Source organism: Notamacropus eugenii, chromosome 1 (genome assembly GCF_028372415.1).
Source record: "Notamacropus eugenii isolate mMacEug1 chromosome 1, mMacEug1.pri_v2, whole genome shotgun sequence".
NCBI lineage: Eukaryota > Metazoa > Chordata > Mammalia > Diprotodontia > Macropodidae > Notamacropus > Notamacropus eugenii.
The window spans coordinates 325,069,891-325,087,236 of NC_092872.1; the positions used below are offsets into that span (position 1 = coordinate 325,069,891).

The 17,346-nt window shown below is 39.0% G+C and overlaps 1 pseudogene; it reads right to left on the reverse strand.

Moving 5' to 3' along the window:
- Window positions 1-874: 874 nt before the first annotated feature.
- LOC140517422 (protein Red pseudogene) lies at window positions 875-2,053 on the reverse strand (annotated as a pseudogene).
- Between the last annotated feature and the right edge of the window lie 15,293 nt (window positions 2,054-17,346).

A 17,346-nucleotide genomic window follows, 5' to 3' on the forward strand; every position in this document is an offset into this window, starting at 1 on the left:
TCTCATCTGTGTTCACTTTCTTTCCTGGTTTTCTTTGAGACTCAGCTAAAATCCTACCTTCCAGAGGAAGCCTCTCTTGATCCCCCTTAATTCTAGTTCTTTTCCTCTATTAATTATCTTTGATTGATCCTGTCTATAGCTTGTCTGTTCATAGCCATTTCTATGTCATCTCCCTTATTAGCCTGAGTTCTCTTACAGAAGAGATGTTTTTTTACCTTTCTTTGTATTTCCAGTGTTTAATAGAGTATCTGACACATAATTGATCCTTAATAAATACTGATCATCTGATTGATGCAGAGAGAGAAATATGCAAGTTAGAAAACCTAAGTGTATAACAACTAAATTTATAGCAAGTTACTTAATTGGGACCTTATAATTTTTCTTTCTTTTAATCTGTATTCTCACTGAGGGAGAGGACATGGTATTTTGGGCTTTGTGAATAAAAAAAAGTTTGCTGTTAGTCTAAATAAAGGTAGCTTGATGATACAGTGGTTATATCTTTGGGCCTGGAGTCTGGAAGACCTGATTTCAACTCAGGCCTCAGACACTTTCTAGCTGTGTGACGCTGGGCAACTCATTTAATCTGTTTCAATTTCCTCAACTGCAAAATGTAGAAAACAATAGCACTTACCTTTCAAGGTCACTGTGAAGATCAAGTGAGGTATTTCTAGAGTGCCTAGCATAGTGCCTGGAATGTAGTAGGTACTGAAAGCTTATTTCCTTCCTTCCTAAATGTTATAGGTACATTAGGTACCTTATCATATTAAAACTTGCTATTTCCCGAATATATTCTGCATGTTCCTGCTTTGGTGCTTTCATTCATGCTGTTCCCTTTTCCTGGAATGCTCTTCCTCATCATCACAAGAATTTATTCTTATCTATATTTACTTAACATGGAAATGGACGTGCCAAAGAAATCTCGCAGCTGTTTCTTATCTTCTGGCTTTTCTTTGGTGATTCACCATCTTCCCAATGAGCAGAACCAGCAAACTTTTCATTGATAGACTTTATCAGCTTCTTGGCAGATTCAGGATCTTTGTCAGTACTGAGAGGCTCTCATCCACTTTGGGCTTTTCAAAACAGCTATGTTGCTTCTTTCTTCTCCTCTTCTCTTTCCTGCTCCTGCTCCTTTGCTTGGTCCCTCTTTCAGTACCGTTTGCTTTCTTCTATTCTCAGTTCCAGTCTCACTCCCATTCACAATATTGCCCCCATTCTTTTCCCCTTGGGACCTTAGTTATTGATAATATATAATCTCCAAAGTCTTTGAAAATGTTCACATCAGCCTTCTGGGGTTTCTTCTTCTTCTTTCCTTTGGCTTTTTTCTTCAATTTCTTATTCCTGGTACCCTGCTACAAGTAGGAAGAGATCTGTATCAGGTTCCTGATTTACCAATTATGATCAATGTGATCCGGACATCCATGGTAAGACAATCAGCTTTGCTCCAGGTAAGTATAGTGGGGATATCTGTATTTGCACACTGATCATTCAGATCTACCACATAGGCTATGTGGCCTGGCAGAAATAGCTCATTTCCATAAGCTTTGCTCTTGAACAGTATTTGGCAAATATTGCAGTCCAAATGTATCTTAAATGCAATTTTATTCTCAGGATCTTCATTTTTCTTTGTTTCCTTCTGAGGTTTCTTCATCATCATCTCCTCTTCTTTCTCTTTGCTGGCAATCTCAGTTTGAACCTTCTGGAGAAAGGCAAAATCCAACACTTTCACCAAATGAGTGCGTTCCATGTCACCCCCCAAGAATCCAGACTCTTGGATCAGCTGCTGCCTCTTCTCTGCAGTGGATATGTCAGCCTCGGCAGTAGACCCCACAGACCTACCAATTACCAGTGGTATTGATCAATTCTGTTTCCTCATATCCTTGTTCACACCATCTCTCTATTCTTTGGCTTGGTCCCAAAACTTTTCTGCTAGCTCCCTTTCATGTTCAATTTCTTGTTGATGAAGTTTGGCACAGTAGCTTTTCTTTTTCCTTCTTCATACTGCTAGATCTTCATCCTTGTATTCTCTTGCCCAGTAGTGGCCAGGTGGTGCCATAGAGAGAGTTCTAGATCTGGACTCAGAAAGACCTAAGTTCAAAGCCAGTCTCAGACATTTACTATCTATGTGACCCCAGACAAATCATTTGGGGGCAGCTAAATGGTGCAGTGGATAGAGCACCAGTGCAGGAGTCAGGAGGATCTGAGTTCAAATCTCACCTCAGACACTTGACACTCACTAGCTGTGTGACCTTGGGAAAGTCACTTAACCCCAATTGCCTCATCCTGGGTCATCTCCAGTCATCCTGATGAATATCTGGTCACTGGATTCAGATGGCATTGGAGGAGAAGTGAGGCTGGTGACCTGCACAGCCCTCCCTCACTTAAAACAAAGTCAAGTGTAAGTCATGTCATTATTTCTCTGATGCCAGGGTCTTCTTCAGCAACAAAGGACAAATACACGCATTCCCTTACTCTGTCATGGTTACAAGATTTGTATCATGGTGGGTACAGCTCTAGGTATGATAAGAAAATCTATATCATTGTGGGTACAGCTCTAAGCATGATAAGAAACTTCCTAAAGTCTTTCTATGCCTTTTTGAAATAATTTATTTCCTCATTTCTTATAATACATCATGTTCACATACCATAACTTATTCAGCCATTTCTAAGTTGATGTGTATACCCTTAATTTCCAAGTTTTTTTTCTATCACAAATATAGGCTACTATAAATATTCAGCATAGAAATTCCAGCCTTTTAGGCTAATTTGCTATTATTGGATAATTCACAAAATGATCAAGATTAAGTACTTCTTCTAGGTTGTACAGAAGGGATGAAAAGTTCCCATTTTCTATTGCCACTCCAACCATCATAATTATTGTCTTTATTACCTCTTTTCCGGATGATTATAATAGTTTTCTAACTCATCCATTTTACAGTCCACTGATAGATCAATCTTCATAAAGTTCTGTTCATATTATTCCCTTATATAAAAACTTTACTTAAATTGAATTTGCTTCTTAAATTAAAACTCAAATTTGGAATTCAAGGGCCCAGAGAAATAGCTCTAATAGGCTTTTCGTGCTTTATCTATTATTAATTCTCTACCTATACAGTTGTTTGTCCTTTGTTTTGAAGAGGAACAATGATATCGTTAGGTGATGTCTTGCCTTACTTGTGAATTGGATTTAAGTGAGGAAGAGTTGCATAAAGTTGTCACCCTCACTCTCTTTTCCAGAATCAATGCAAAAGTCAGGATGATTGGAGACAGCCCAGGATGCAGTGCATGACTTTGTTGCCTTTGATATCTGATCAAGCTGTAAGTGCTCCATAGTACCTGCTTCAATTGCTTTCATGGCCATTGGAACAAATTGTTTTCATCTGCCCATTTTGCCAGGGAAAGTCTTTTCATGCTTGGGGTAGACATTCCCCTAACTCACTGATGAGTTTGAGGCTTGTTGTTTACATACTCTAGAGAAAAGCAAAATGACATTAGTGAAAATGAGTACTGGACTTAGAATCTAGAAAGTATTAAATCTGAATCGTAGCTTGGGTATTTTATTAATGTATGATCATATGTCATTTCATTTCTGCATCTTTATCTTCTCATTTATAGAACAATTATATTTGTAAAACTTAACAAATGAGTTGGGGAGGAAAGTGCTTTGCAAACCCTATAGTGTTGTATATATGTCAATTTTTATTAGCTAAATTAGTCACTATTCTCCAAATAGTTCCCACATTTCCTAACCTTTATGATTTTGCTCCTGCCATTTCCTCTGGCTGGAATGATATCATTCATCTACGACTGGAAATCCTATCCATCTTTTAAGACTCATCTCAAGGGGCCATGACGTTTTATCTAAAACTCTAATAGTATAGAATTACTCTATTTTTGAACTCTTATGACACATTATGACTCTCTTAGGGCAAGTCTTACATACCACTTTGATTGTTGAACAGCAAATTTAGCAGATAGATTGAATAGCTACTATGTACAAGGCACTGGCATAGGTTCTACAGGCAATACTCAGATGCGTTATTCTTTTCCACGTTCTTTTATGAATTTCCCACAGGTGGCAATTTACTGGAGGCCTTCCTCAGTTTCTCTGTTGAGGGTATAAGTGGAGTACTTTGACTGCCCACCCACCATTCCTCACTTGGCATGTGACTGACCTATTGTCTTCCAAATTCCTACTCTTCTTTGATATTTCTCATTGGTTGTATACTGTGGCCTGCACACACCTACTACATGCCTTTCCATTGTTCCTTAGAGAATGTCTTGTTTCATGTTTTGTTCACATATAGCAAAACAGTCAGAATGTTGTTTTTAAAAAGATGAGCCTCTGCTTTTATGGGATTTGGGGTGCCATTAAAAGACCCTTGCAGTCCAGCTTAAAAATAACTTCTCCTGTTTTACATTGTCCATCTATACTATCTGTCATGGATGTACACGTTGATGGACAAACATCATAGGTGGTCCATTCAAGTGCATATTATAATCTGAGCGAAATGTATTTATCATCCATGTGGTCTTTCCTATGTGGATGGTAAGGTCAAACTCTTTTAAGTGGTTATGAATCTCTTTAAGAAGAATCTGCAATGATCTAGGGGTTGATTCAATCACCACAATACCATTTATAAGTAGGAATATCTGGAACACTTCATCATCCACAAGGAATATCTCTTTAATTTTGAGTGATGTACTGAATCTTCACCATCACAGTGGTGAATACCTTTGGTAAGCGTTCATCTCATCTACTTTATTCCTCACTTGTTGTTAATGATCAGAGGATCAATTAATTAACAAGATAATTTTCTACCAGATTAAAGGATGTTTTATATAATCAACAATAGGTATTGTGAGACCTTTTATTCTATATATCTTTCAGTAAATTGTGAAATGATAAGGATGCTGGCTCAAAGCTAAATATCATAGGCAAATGAATGCCTTGGATTTGTGTATAGCTATTCTTCATGAAGTTTTTGTATAAATGTGAGAGTAGGGATACAGGTAAATAATTATTCATACTCTATCAGATACCTTTTTGGGGGGTAGTAATAAGGTCTGAGATTCCCACCCCTCCTGCAACACAACTTTGATAATTTCTTCTCATTTTGTATACTTCCATCAATGTCCTCACAATTGCTTCCTCCATAGAGTTTTCTCTCAATAATTCTTCCCCATAACTTTTCTCTTTGGTGTCATTCCTACCTCTCCTCTAAGTAGATATATAACTATTATGTTACAGTCCAAGGGGTTCCATTTTTTTTAGTGAAAAGTTCAGTTATAACAATTTCTGCCCATATTTGTTCTACTTTTAATTCTGTTTTTATATACTGTTTCCATACTTTAGGATGTCCTTGGGATATCTTTGCTTAGTTGTATGTCTTCTCAAGTTTTTAAAAAACTGGTTTTATTCTACACTGCTTCTCTCTACTTTATAAGATAGTATGAGTTCATTATAATTTGCCTTCCTTTTGTAAAATCTTGCAGAGAAGTTTATATTGTAACTCACTGTGGTTTTTGGTAGCAATCTTTATCTGGCAAGTTACCTGTGGTAGTACTGGTTCACACTGCTACAACTTCTTTATAAAACTATTATAATTGTTATCAATATTTCTGCCATTCATGTCCCTTTTTGATTGTCAGTTACTTATTTAAAAAGTTCGGGATGGAGTTGTTTGACTTGGATGCTGTATATTTTTTCTCATTAGTGTTGTTTCTTCTTGCCTTTTACTAATCCTGTTCTCAGCTCTAAGAAGTTGATGGTCCGATCATATGCAGACAGTGGATTCAAATAAATAACACATATCAAAAGCACCTTTTTCTATCTGTAAAATATGGTACATTTTGTTTTTTCTTTTTCTTTTTTTAGAGTTTCCAGATTATCGTCTGTGACTGCTTTATTTATGCTTTTAATTACTGAAAGTTCAATATACAATAAGAAAAAGAAACATAATATAAACTTAAATACAAAATAAGAAAAGAAAAAAGCACGTCATGCACACAGAAGGACATGAGAGGATTCAAAATATATAGCAATAAATTTCCATTTTAAGAAAGCCTATATAATAAACCTTATGTGTTCTGTTGAGATCTGTCCATCTTTTTTTTGCTTCCTTGTTAGTTTTCTTTTCTTCTTTGCTGTGTACTTTTTGCTTTGTTCTCCACCCCCCCACCCAAAGCTACAGTTAAATGTGGATGTATTTATATATAAATATATAGATGCATATATACACATGCATGCATGCAAAGACATATACATTCCCTAACAAATTCTACTTCTGATCTTTGTTTTTTGTGTGTATCTCTTATTTCCTTTCCCTCCTAATTTCTCTACTTTACTTCTACCTGATAACTTGCCCTTCTATTGTTTCACCTATATCCCTCCTTCCAAGGATCCCTCCCTTGTCCTCCCATTCCCATTAATCTAAACACCTTTCTATACCCCCCTTAACCTATTCCCTCACCCTCTCCTCTAGAGATCCACCTTATTCTCTCCCCCTACCTATCCCCTTAGCATTTTTTTCTCTCTGAGTTTAGAAGACTTTTATACTCTTCTCTCTCTCTTTCTGCCTCTTTATATGTATAGTTCCCCCTTGAACCCATTCTTTATGAAAGTAAATGCCTAGAACTAATAGCCTTTCTCCCCCATCTAATTCCTCTATGTCAGTTCTTTTTCTCACACCTCATTTGTATAAGATAATTTTTAGCTGTTACTAAATGGTTTTACTTTTTAAAGTCATGTTATGCTCAGGTCTATCCTAATTTTTCTTAATTACTAATAAAAATCTTAGACATACGTTTTACATTTTAGATACATAAAAGGTAAACAGTCTGTCCTTATTGAGTACCTTGTAATTAGTCTTTGAGATTTACCTTATATTTCTTTTGGTTCTTGTATGTCAAATCTTCTATTAAGTTCAATTTTTTTAAGTCCTGAAAGTCTGACTGTTCATTAAATGTCCAATTTTTTTTCTATTCATGATTATGCTTAGCTTTGCTGGGTATATTTTGGTTGGTAGCCCAATTCTTTTGCAGTTCCATGTAGTGTTCCAAGACCTATGATCTTTTAGTGTAACCACTGCTAGATCTTGTGCAATTCTAATTGTGGAGCCACCATATTTAAATGTTTTTTTTTTCTTGTTGCTCATAGTATCTTATGCTTGAGCTAGGAGTTTCAGAATTTGATTATAATACTCCTGTGGGTTTTCCTCATAGGATTACTTTCAGGTGGTGATCAATGGATTTTTTCTATTTCTACTTTTCCTCTTGTTCTAATTCTTCAGGACAATTTTGTTCAATTATTTCTTGTATTATTGTATCAAGATTCTTTTATTGATCATAGCTTTTGGGTAGCCTGATTATTCTTATGTTTTCTCTTTTTGATCTGTTCTCCAGATCAATTGTTTTCCTTATGAAATGTTTCACATTATTTTCCATTTTTTTATTCTTTATGTTTTGTTTTATTATTTCTTGATTTCTTATAACTTTACTGGCTTCCCGTGGCCCAATTCTGATTATCAAGCAGTAATTGTCTTCCTTAAGATTCTATATCTCCTTTTCTAATTGGTTGACTTTCTTTTCATAATCTTTTTGTTTTTCTTGTTTTGATCTTTTTTTAGTTTTTCCTCAATCTCTCTCATAATATTTTTAAAGTCTTTTTAAAATTCTTCTATGAATTCTTTTTGATCAGGTGACCATTTGCCATTACCTTTTGGGGTAGAAGAGTTTCTTTGCTTCAGTATTGTTGGGATTGGAAGCTCAATTCCGTGTGGACAGTCTCGGGCAGGTAAAAGTGGGACTTCTAAATCTTAGAGTCTTATGAGGCCCTCCATGAACAGCGGGAGTTCGAGAAGGTCAGACTGAGCTAGCTCGGCTAGCTCGGGTATTTCCGCCTCTCCCCGGGAGATACGTGATGGGTGGAGTCTCCCTGCCCTCGAGGTCGTCCCGGATCTGGGCACACTATTGTTATCTAACAGCACAGTATTTAGATGCAAACTATGCTGCTGGAGAGTTAAGTAGGATTGAGGAAGCCTGAAAGCGCTTAGCACATGTGGAGCCAAAGAGGACAGTAGGCTCCTTTTCTTTTCTTTCCTCTCTCCCCTCCCCCTCTCTCCCCGCTTGTACTTCTACTTCCAATCCCTTAAGCTTAGCCTCCTTAGGAAATCTCCCCCTCTTCCTCCTAAGGAAGACCCCCCTGCACTTGTAACCTGGACCCTGAAATAAAGCTCAACCCCTGTTCGACTCTGGAACGTCCTTTCTCTCATATGTTTATCCGGTTTGGCCAACCGAAGACCTGGGACAGGTAAGAAAGACTCGGGTAGCCCAATACAGGCCTCTAGGCCTGGCAGTTGGCGCCCGAACAGGGACTGGGAGCGCAGATAATCCTGGGTGCTTTTGGGGTACACCCGGAAGGGGCTGTGAAAGAAGCGAGTCCTGAATCCTAGATTCGGAAGGAGAGAAAGTGGAGAGAAGCTTCCCAAACCCCTGGGAAAAGGGTGGAGATGAGGAATCTATTGCCAGTAATAAAGCCAGAGGAACAGGAGGTCTGGGCTGAGACACTTCACAGGGAAGGCAGGGAGGCGGGGGTCACAATAGAGTTAAACGACCTCCGAGAATTTTGTAAGGAAGGGCCGGAGAGGCCAGGGTGGGATTGGAATAAGAGTGGAAGCGGAGAGAGGGGAGGGGAGGACCCAGGCAAGCAGAAAGTTAAGCGGAAAGTTAAGGAGCGTAAAGAAAAAATAGACTCGGAGCTCCATCTAGCGGATGGAAAAGGCGAGGCAGGGGAGAATACGCCGTGCCTTCCCTCTGCGCCTCCTTATAACCTGCTCCATTGGTCAGACAGTCCAGGGCCACAGTCCAGTTTGGAAAAAGGAATAAGAAAGGCTATAGAGAATGGAGAAGATGTAGGGACATTTCCTGTGCTAGAAATAGCGGACCCCAGTGTCCCCGGTAGCGTTCGAAGGAGCCACATACCCATAGAGTGGAAGAGAGTGGCGACTCTTAAAGAGGCTTGTACCAAGCATGGCCCTAATTCACCCTTTGTTATAGCCATGCTTGAAACTCTCAGCGGTCAGTTTGTTCTGACTCCTAATGACTGGAAGAGCTTAGCTAGAGCCTGCCTTACCCCTGGGCAGAATGTGATTTGGGTATCAGAATTTTCTCAGAGGGTAAAGAGCACTACCGGTGGGCTAGGGGCTCAGGCCCCCCAGGCTTATCAGCAATTTACAGGAACAGGGCAGTTTGAGGCTACAGGAAATCAATTACAGTACTTGGCCGCCGATTATGTCTTGATTGCCGGAATGGCTATTAGCTGCCTCGGGATGAGGTTATCAAATTTTTAGTAAGGGCCATTGCTGTTGTACTGGAGTCCCCACCCTTGAATTGGAAGTCAGACACCCCGATTTGGGTGGAGCAATGGCCTCTGACTTCAGAAAAACTCCAGGCACTACAAATACTGGTCAAGGAGCAATTAGCACCCTGGAATGCTCCTGTGTTTGTTATAAAGAAAAAATCCGTAAAGTTCAGGTTCCTTACAGATGTTAATCAAGCATTTGTGAGCACCTGGCTGCAGCTATACCAAAATAAACAGCTACTATGCATTCTTATCAATTTTACCTTAAAGGCGATCCTCGCTAAACAAAGAAGGGGAAAAGGTCGCCTAACACAATCAGAGCTAAGATTAAGAGGCCTAATACAATCAGAGCTTGATACAGCTATCTCAAGGAGCGCACATACTACTCCAGCTATGAGACATTTTAAGATACTAATATGGGGTCGAGGGTATGTTTGTGTCTCCATAGGAAAAGGTCATGCGTGGATTCCCATTAGAAGGATCCGTAAGTGGGAACCGAGGTCGGAGACGGCGGAGATGCAGGAGGCGGAGACCCCAGAGAGCCCAGAGACCCCGGAGAAGGATCATACACCACCTGAGCCTGCTGCTGACAGCTTTAACCTTGCTGCCCAGAGAGGAGGCAGCACTCATCACAACCGCAGACACTGCTGCTGACAGCTTCCCATCTAGGCATCTCTTTCCACCGGCTGAAGGAGGACTTTGATATCACAAACCCAGGACACTTGGGTGGGGAGGAGGTGACCAATTTTCCACCTGGATAGATCCATTTGCAAGATTAAGGGAGTGGTGATGTAAGACGCCTACACCAGCTGCTTCTCTTAAAATATGCTTTGGAATTAGTTGATTGCACTTCCCCTGTTGTAACTCAGCCATTTAGTTTCATCTTTGTTTTATTTGATGCCTCCCTTTGTCAGTTGTGTTAGCTGCAGATTTCTGTGTGAATGAAGTCTTGTTGTAGGGTACTCATATGCTAAAGGCCTTCCTTAATCCACTCAGCCTCCAGCCACTGTTTGCTCTAGAGCCAGGTGCGCTCCGCGCAAAACAAAGAAGGGGAAGTATCCTCCTCTGAAGATGAACCCCAGTCTTCTCTATTCCCATAGTAACTCTCTATGCTTGTATTCTTTCTCCTTTGCCTGTGCATTCTTTTTAATTTGAAGGAGTTTAGTTTTTATAATCACTTCCAGTCCTGAGGTATGGGGGATGGTGCCTCTAGCATCAGATCCTCTTTCATTTCTCCCCTCTGGCCTGGAACTGGAACCAAGATCTCCAGTAAGTGTCCACAGCCAGCAGAGTCCCCATTCCACCACTTCTGCCCTCACCAGGCATGTGCTGATTCCTTCTTGCTCCCACTGGTAATCTACAGTATAGCTGGATCTGTCATTCTTTGTGAGCAGAGGTTCCCTTAATCTTCCCCAGCTCAGACACTCAAGACCCCTCACTGTCTAGGGGTGTAAACATTCCTGTGGCTGGGACTGAAGCAGCCTCCCAACACAACTAACCCCAGGGCTTACAGCTTATTGTTTAAGAACTAGAACTTAGTCTGGAGGTGCTTACTCTTCACACAGACCAAATCTCATTTTTCTTCAGATTTTCTCTGATTGTCCCAGGATGCCTCCTGTCCTGCCCCATTCTTATTTTTTTTTTACTGTTCAATTTTGACCCTAAGGTACTATTTCATCTCTTTTGTGAGGGAACAGTTTTAGAGCTTGGAATTCTCTGACCTACTCTGCCATCTTTCCAGAGTCCTCTCTCATTGTTTTTTTTGCTTACCATTTTTAGTTCCTAGTAATTCTTTCCTTTAAAAAAGTATTCATAACATAAAGGTATGCGGCCTCATTTTAATCTTCAAATCTTTGGCATCTTTTGTTTCTTCTTCACAATCTTGCTTTCCCTTATATTTCTCTTCATCCTCATTTTTCTCATTTTTACATTAAAATTCTCAGGTATTATAATGTATACTTGATACCCAGAATCTATATGTCATGTAGATATGAAAAAAATACACTCTTTCCTTAAGGAGCTTATAAGGTGAGGGTGATGTGAAAGAAAGGGATAAGGATGACATATTCATGCTAGAATATGATGGAATATGATAATTAAAAAGGAAAGGTCCATAGTGCTATGAGAAACTTGATGAAGGAGAGATCACCTTTAACTGGGAGAGATTGGGGAAAGCTTCATGGAGATAGAGGCACATGAGTTGAGCCTTGAAAGCAGGGAGTTACTCTATAGTATGTCAATTGAGTTCGGATTAGATATGCACTCGATGGTACCGTGAAACATCAACAAACAACATATGGCTCATTGCTCTGCTTTATGTAACCTATAGGTAAGAAATTTGACATTTAATTACCCAATTAATCACCTACAGAGTATAGTACATAATTCTGTGACCAGATGGCCAATGAGGAATGAGAATGAGGGAAGAAAATTAGTTCCTGACATAAGAGATAATATGGGCACAGAGATAGTAGAGTACAAGGTGATAATGGGAAACAGTGAATAGCTCAGTTTTGTTGAAATATGTAGTATGTCAAAAGGAGTAGTTAAGCTAAGATTGGAAATGTAATGAAAGGGTCTTGAGAGCTAAGACAGGTAATTTGCATTTTAGTCAGTGGGAGCCACTGAAAGTTTTTGAATAGAAGAATGATGTAATGAGAAATGATCAGTTCTTTAGCAAGATTGCATGGGCAATAAGATGGATGAAAGAGGGAAGAGACTAAAAGCAGAAAGCTAGCTGAGATGGGAATTTGAACAAAGGTAGTTGCAAAAGGGAGTAGGAAGGAAAGATCAGATCTGAGTAACGCATCAGATGTAAAATCAACAGGACTTGGTGGTGTGGGGTATGAACAAGAAGAAAGTGTCAAAAGTAACTGAATTTTTGAGCCTCAGTGTTTGACAGAATAGTGATGCCAATAAAAGAAATAGAGAGGCTAGGAATAGGAAAAGATTTCAAAAGGAAGATGATTTATTCAATATTGGATTTGTTGAGTTTGATGTGCCCAACAAACACTTGGAAACTTAAGACTGAGGCAAGGATTGTGAAGAGGTGCATTTGGAAATTATCTTCATGTAGATAAAAACTGAAGCCATGGAGTGGATGAAATGACCAAGGTAGTAGAGGCAGAAGAGGGCTATGATTAGAACTTTGAGAGACAGCCTTGTTTAAAGGGAGGACAAGAAGTCAACCAAAAAAAAATTAGATAAGGACAAGGAAATTAATGAGAATAAAGTGGCAAACAAGATGAATAGAAAACAATAGAGAAGACCATCAAGAAGAAAGGGATAATCAATAAATCTCCCAAAAGGAGGAAAGAAGGCACAGAAACAACAGATAAAATGTCTGAGAAGCACATAAGTGCAACTTCTGAACACCAAAGGAATTTGATTAATTCCTATGTTCATCCTTATCTAACTTATTCATGATTAGTGTATTCAGAAGTTCCTAAGGTATGATTATCCAGCTTTGGCACAGCTGCAAAGAACTTCAGCTCCTCATATTCAGCCTTTGGTTCTGGGGAGGACTGCAATATTTCATTTCCCAAGAGAAAAGGATAAAAAAAGAAAGAAAGGAAAATAAGAGAAAAGGAAAGAAAAATATTGAGACTTGGATTATAATTTCTTCTTGAAAGTGTGTGTGTGTGTGTGTGTGTGTGTGTGTGTGTCTGTGTGTGTATACCACTTATGGTCTATATAGCATTATTAAATTCCAGATAAGAGCAAACTTTTCTGGAGCTATACCTCCATTCCTTAAATAGTCTTGTAAAGAAGTCAGCATTTTTATTATAGTGGTGGTGATGGAAGCCAGAATACAGGGGGTTGAAAACTGAATGGGTGTTGAAGTGAAGGCAACAAGTACAAATTATTCTTTCTAGAAGTTTAGTAATGAAAGAGAGGATGGATAATAGCTTGAGGTATGTAACAGGCAAGAAAAGGTTTTATGTGGTGGGAAAATGTATACACATTTATAGGTTAAGGGGAAGGAACTGGTAGATTGGAAGAGATAGGATATTCATGAGAGAACGTATTATTGAAAGTATAAGGTCACAAACAGGACAGGACAAAATGAGGTAAAAGATAAGAGATATTGGTCAGGAAGATGGTTATGTTTTCTTCTCAGAATTGAAGCAAAAAGAACAAGGTGAGTGAACATGTTTATGATAGTGTCTCAGGAGAGTTAAAGGAGTTCATATTAATCCAAATTTTTTCAGAGATTCAGGTAGGGATGAAGTCATCTGAATAGAGTGAGGGAGGAGGTAGAATTCATTGGTTAAGGAGAAGACAAAAGACTGAAATAACTACCATGGAGAATGTCCTAGGCAATGAGAGTTTAAAAAAGGAATTCTCTGTAACAGTAAAGACTCAATTGAATTTCACTAGTGTGTGTGTGTGTGTATATATATATATATATATATATGTATGTAAGATCCAGTTAGCACAAGGATTTCTATTAGTGTTTTGTATCTTGGGAGTAGGAGCAGAGCAGACAGATGGGAGGAATTACTCAAGTCTGAGTTACTAAAATATGAAAAGTAGAAAGGGAGGATAAGTCAAGGATAAGAGCAGAAAAATTTGAGTGTTTATGTCTTGCTACTCTGTAGCAACCCTCACAGAAGAGCAGGTGCCTTTTGGCAAAGATTTGCCAAAAAGAAGTGCCTTTACTCTTTCCGTAATTTCCTTATTCTCATCACAGGTGTGAGGTCAAGGAGGTGAGGAAATGGTTTCGAACAGAAACCTGAGATCAAAATCCTGGCCTATGAAATTTCCTTTTCTTCTGTCCTGGGGTGATTAAGCCTGTCTGTCTCTACTTATTTTGGTTTAGACTTGCACATTAAAAGATAGAGGACTCTAGTAAAGTGATAAATGAGTTCCACCAGGAATGCATAGCTCTGTTGTTATTCCTTCCTACATGAAGCTAAATGAGCAGCCTCTATTCACAGTAGTCTAGCAGGTCTTGACTTTTTCAGGGGTGCTTTTGTGGGGGTGTACCTCGAGGGGTACACAAGAGATTAGGAGCAGAGGGAAGATTGACTAATAGTTGGTTCTACCTACTCTTTTTGTACTTTCCCTCATCCACTTTCATATACACCTCTCCTGATCAGGAGGCTTCCAGAATTTCTTTCAGAAGGCTCTCTCCCTCATCAAATTCTCTTTGTTTGTTCTGCCTATAGTAGATAAAGATGGTAGGGCAGCCATAATGAAAAGATCATGGGAAGATGGGACAACCAATCATCCACAGTGCTAAAATTAGTATAATTCCTTTGTTTCCTCATATAGCTACATATTCATGGCTCAAAAAACAAAGCCTTGTTTATCATTACTCTAATTTTGCTTCTCTTCCTTCAATTCAGACTCTCTTATATGTCTCACACCTTCCTCTCATTCATCTGTCCCTTATTGCCACCAAAATCCACCCTTCTTCTCTCCTTATCCCCTTACTCTTCAGTTCCATACAGCAAGAGGGATGCATTGATAATCATTTGCATTCTATTAGTCACTGGGGCAACACAGCAGAACAACCAGCTTCTTATACAGGGATCTGAGACAGGTAGGAAAGAATGGATAGCTTGGAAGGCCTAACTTATCAGTGCACCTGCTGGAGAAGGGATGGGGTAGATAAATCTGTTGGCTGTGGCTGTCATGCCACTTGGACCCTTCCCTTTCAATCTGTTCACCTGGTTGTTCAGAAGAGCTAGAGTGTGTTCCAAGCTCATGCTGTCTTCCAGACATCTGATCCCTCTATTTTTTTTTTTGACAGAGAAATGGATATCCACCCTCAACCCAAGTTAAATGACTTCTATTAGTTTCCTGACAAGAATACAGGGTCTGTTAGTGTACCCCAGGAAGATTTAGTCAGATGCATGTCTGTATTTTTAGCCCCATAGTTCAGGCTCAGTGAGGGAAAATTCTCAAAAGCTTCCCAGGGAAATATTTCTAGGGCCATTCCCAGACCTTGGAATTTATCAGGAGAAACTGAACTGAGACACTAAAGCTTTATTAATGTCTGCCTGAAAAGTCTGAATTTTAAATCAAGAAGAACTTCCATCTCTCCTCTGTTTGACCATCACCTACCTTTCTATCCCCTTCTGCCTACTCTCCCTCTTCTCCCTGGCCCTACACTGCATAAACAGTCATACACAAACATCAGTGCAATGCCTAGTGTTGTGAAGGTGCCAGATCCCCAGGAGGATCCTCAAAGACACAGGGCAGTACAAAAGGAATGTACTGTAAAGACTGATCCAGTGGGATCAGTATACATGACTACTCCCAATATAATGAAGTTTTATTTTACTTAAGCCACAAAAACAAAAGCAATGACAAAACATCCTTACCAGGTGATTCCATGATCATGAAGGTTGTTTCCCAAGGCCAGGCTTATCCATTTCACTCAGGATGGGCTGACCCCTGTGATTTACAAAATCCAGGAAACTCAACTGCATAATTTATGGTAGCAACATTTGTAAAAGCAACATTTACTCCATGTAAATAAGAGTAATTTTCACCTAAAAGGCAAAGCAAGACTTGCATTGTCCCAGGAGACAAGGATTCGAAACATTGATTCAGCTTCCTGATCACGGTGTTTAAAAGCCCAGTCAGTGCATGATGAGTTGGATGCTCCTCAGACTTTATGGATTTGCTGATCCCGTGTGAATCATCTAATTGGATTCATCTCCATAGGAAGAAAGTAGAACTGTGTCCAAATGAGTTAATATTGTATCCCTGTGGTCTATCCTTTCCATTCTATTCTTAAATAAACTTCCTTTTGTTAAATGTTAAATGTCCTAGGAATATTTCTTGCTTCGTACCAATACTGAATCTAAACCACAATATCAGCCTGAGTTAAGACTGGTTCCAAATATTTGGCATATATCAGCAAAATTAGTTCATAATAACCTCATGATTAATCTTGTGGTTTGAAGTGGGGAAAGATCAATGTAGAGGAAGGGGATCCTCAGGATATTGGGTAGTGCCCTGATAAGAAAATCTTGAATCCTTTGGCTGTTGTTGTTCTGGACACACACTGCAGGCCCTCTTGATGGGCCAGGGAAGGTTACAGTTACTGACCCAGGGGGATGAGAAAGTAAATTTTCATTGCACATACAGTAATTAGGTGAGATAGATATGAATGTACTTTATCTTTGAAAAGCATATTGTAAAGATGATCAATGCTATTTGTTCAATTTTGACAACTTTACATTTTGAAGTAATTAGGATCTCCAGACGTACCAGCTAGGGTAGATTTAAGACTTTTCTGAATGCTGTTCATTTTGGGATTATCTAAGAATAATGTTGAAAGACATTCGTTGTAAGACATTCACAAAGCCATTAAGGACTGTGCCAATGTGACTTTATTAAGACTTTTTGATTCTATGAGAGAGGCACTGGAAATGGAAATGTTTAAGCCTCTCTGGGATCCCAAAATACTTAATGGAATTGGGGCTGAACAAAGGTGCCCCAACTGATTTGTTGAGGACAGAAAGTATTGAAAGGGAAAGAGTATAATGAGGGAAAACAAATGAGTCATCAGTTCTGGGCTGCACTTGACTTAAGTAAATTTCATTTGGTTTTCTATTAATTTGGTTTGATAATATCAGACCTCAGTTTAGGTCTGATATTAGGTCTGATATTAGAGGAAATTAGAGAGATATTAGAGGAAAATGAGATACTCATAGGCAATCAGTTAACAAAAGGAGATTTTCTTAACCATAGTAAGAGATGAATATTTAACAAGGATATTAGTCAAAGACAACATGAGTTGATTTGGTGCAGTGAGACTTCCTTTCCTCTGAGTTTTCCATTGTGGTATGCCTATCAAACATGGCTATTTGACTTCAGACAACAGGGAAGTGATATCAGTGGACCATGCCTTTAGCTCCCTTACCAATTATGTCTTGAGGATAGTTTCAATAGCTCTTTAAAAAAGCAAAGCAAAACAAAAAATATCCTAACTTTCAAGGGAGTAGAGGTTGGAATATTGTTCCCAAATG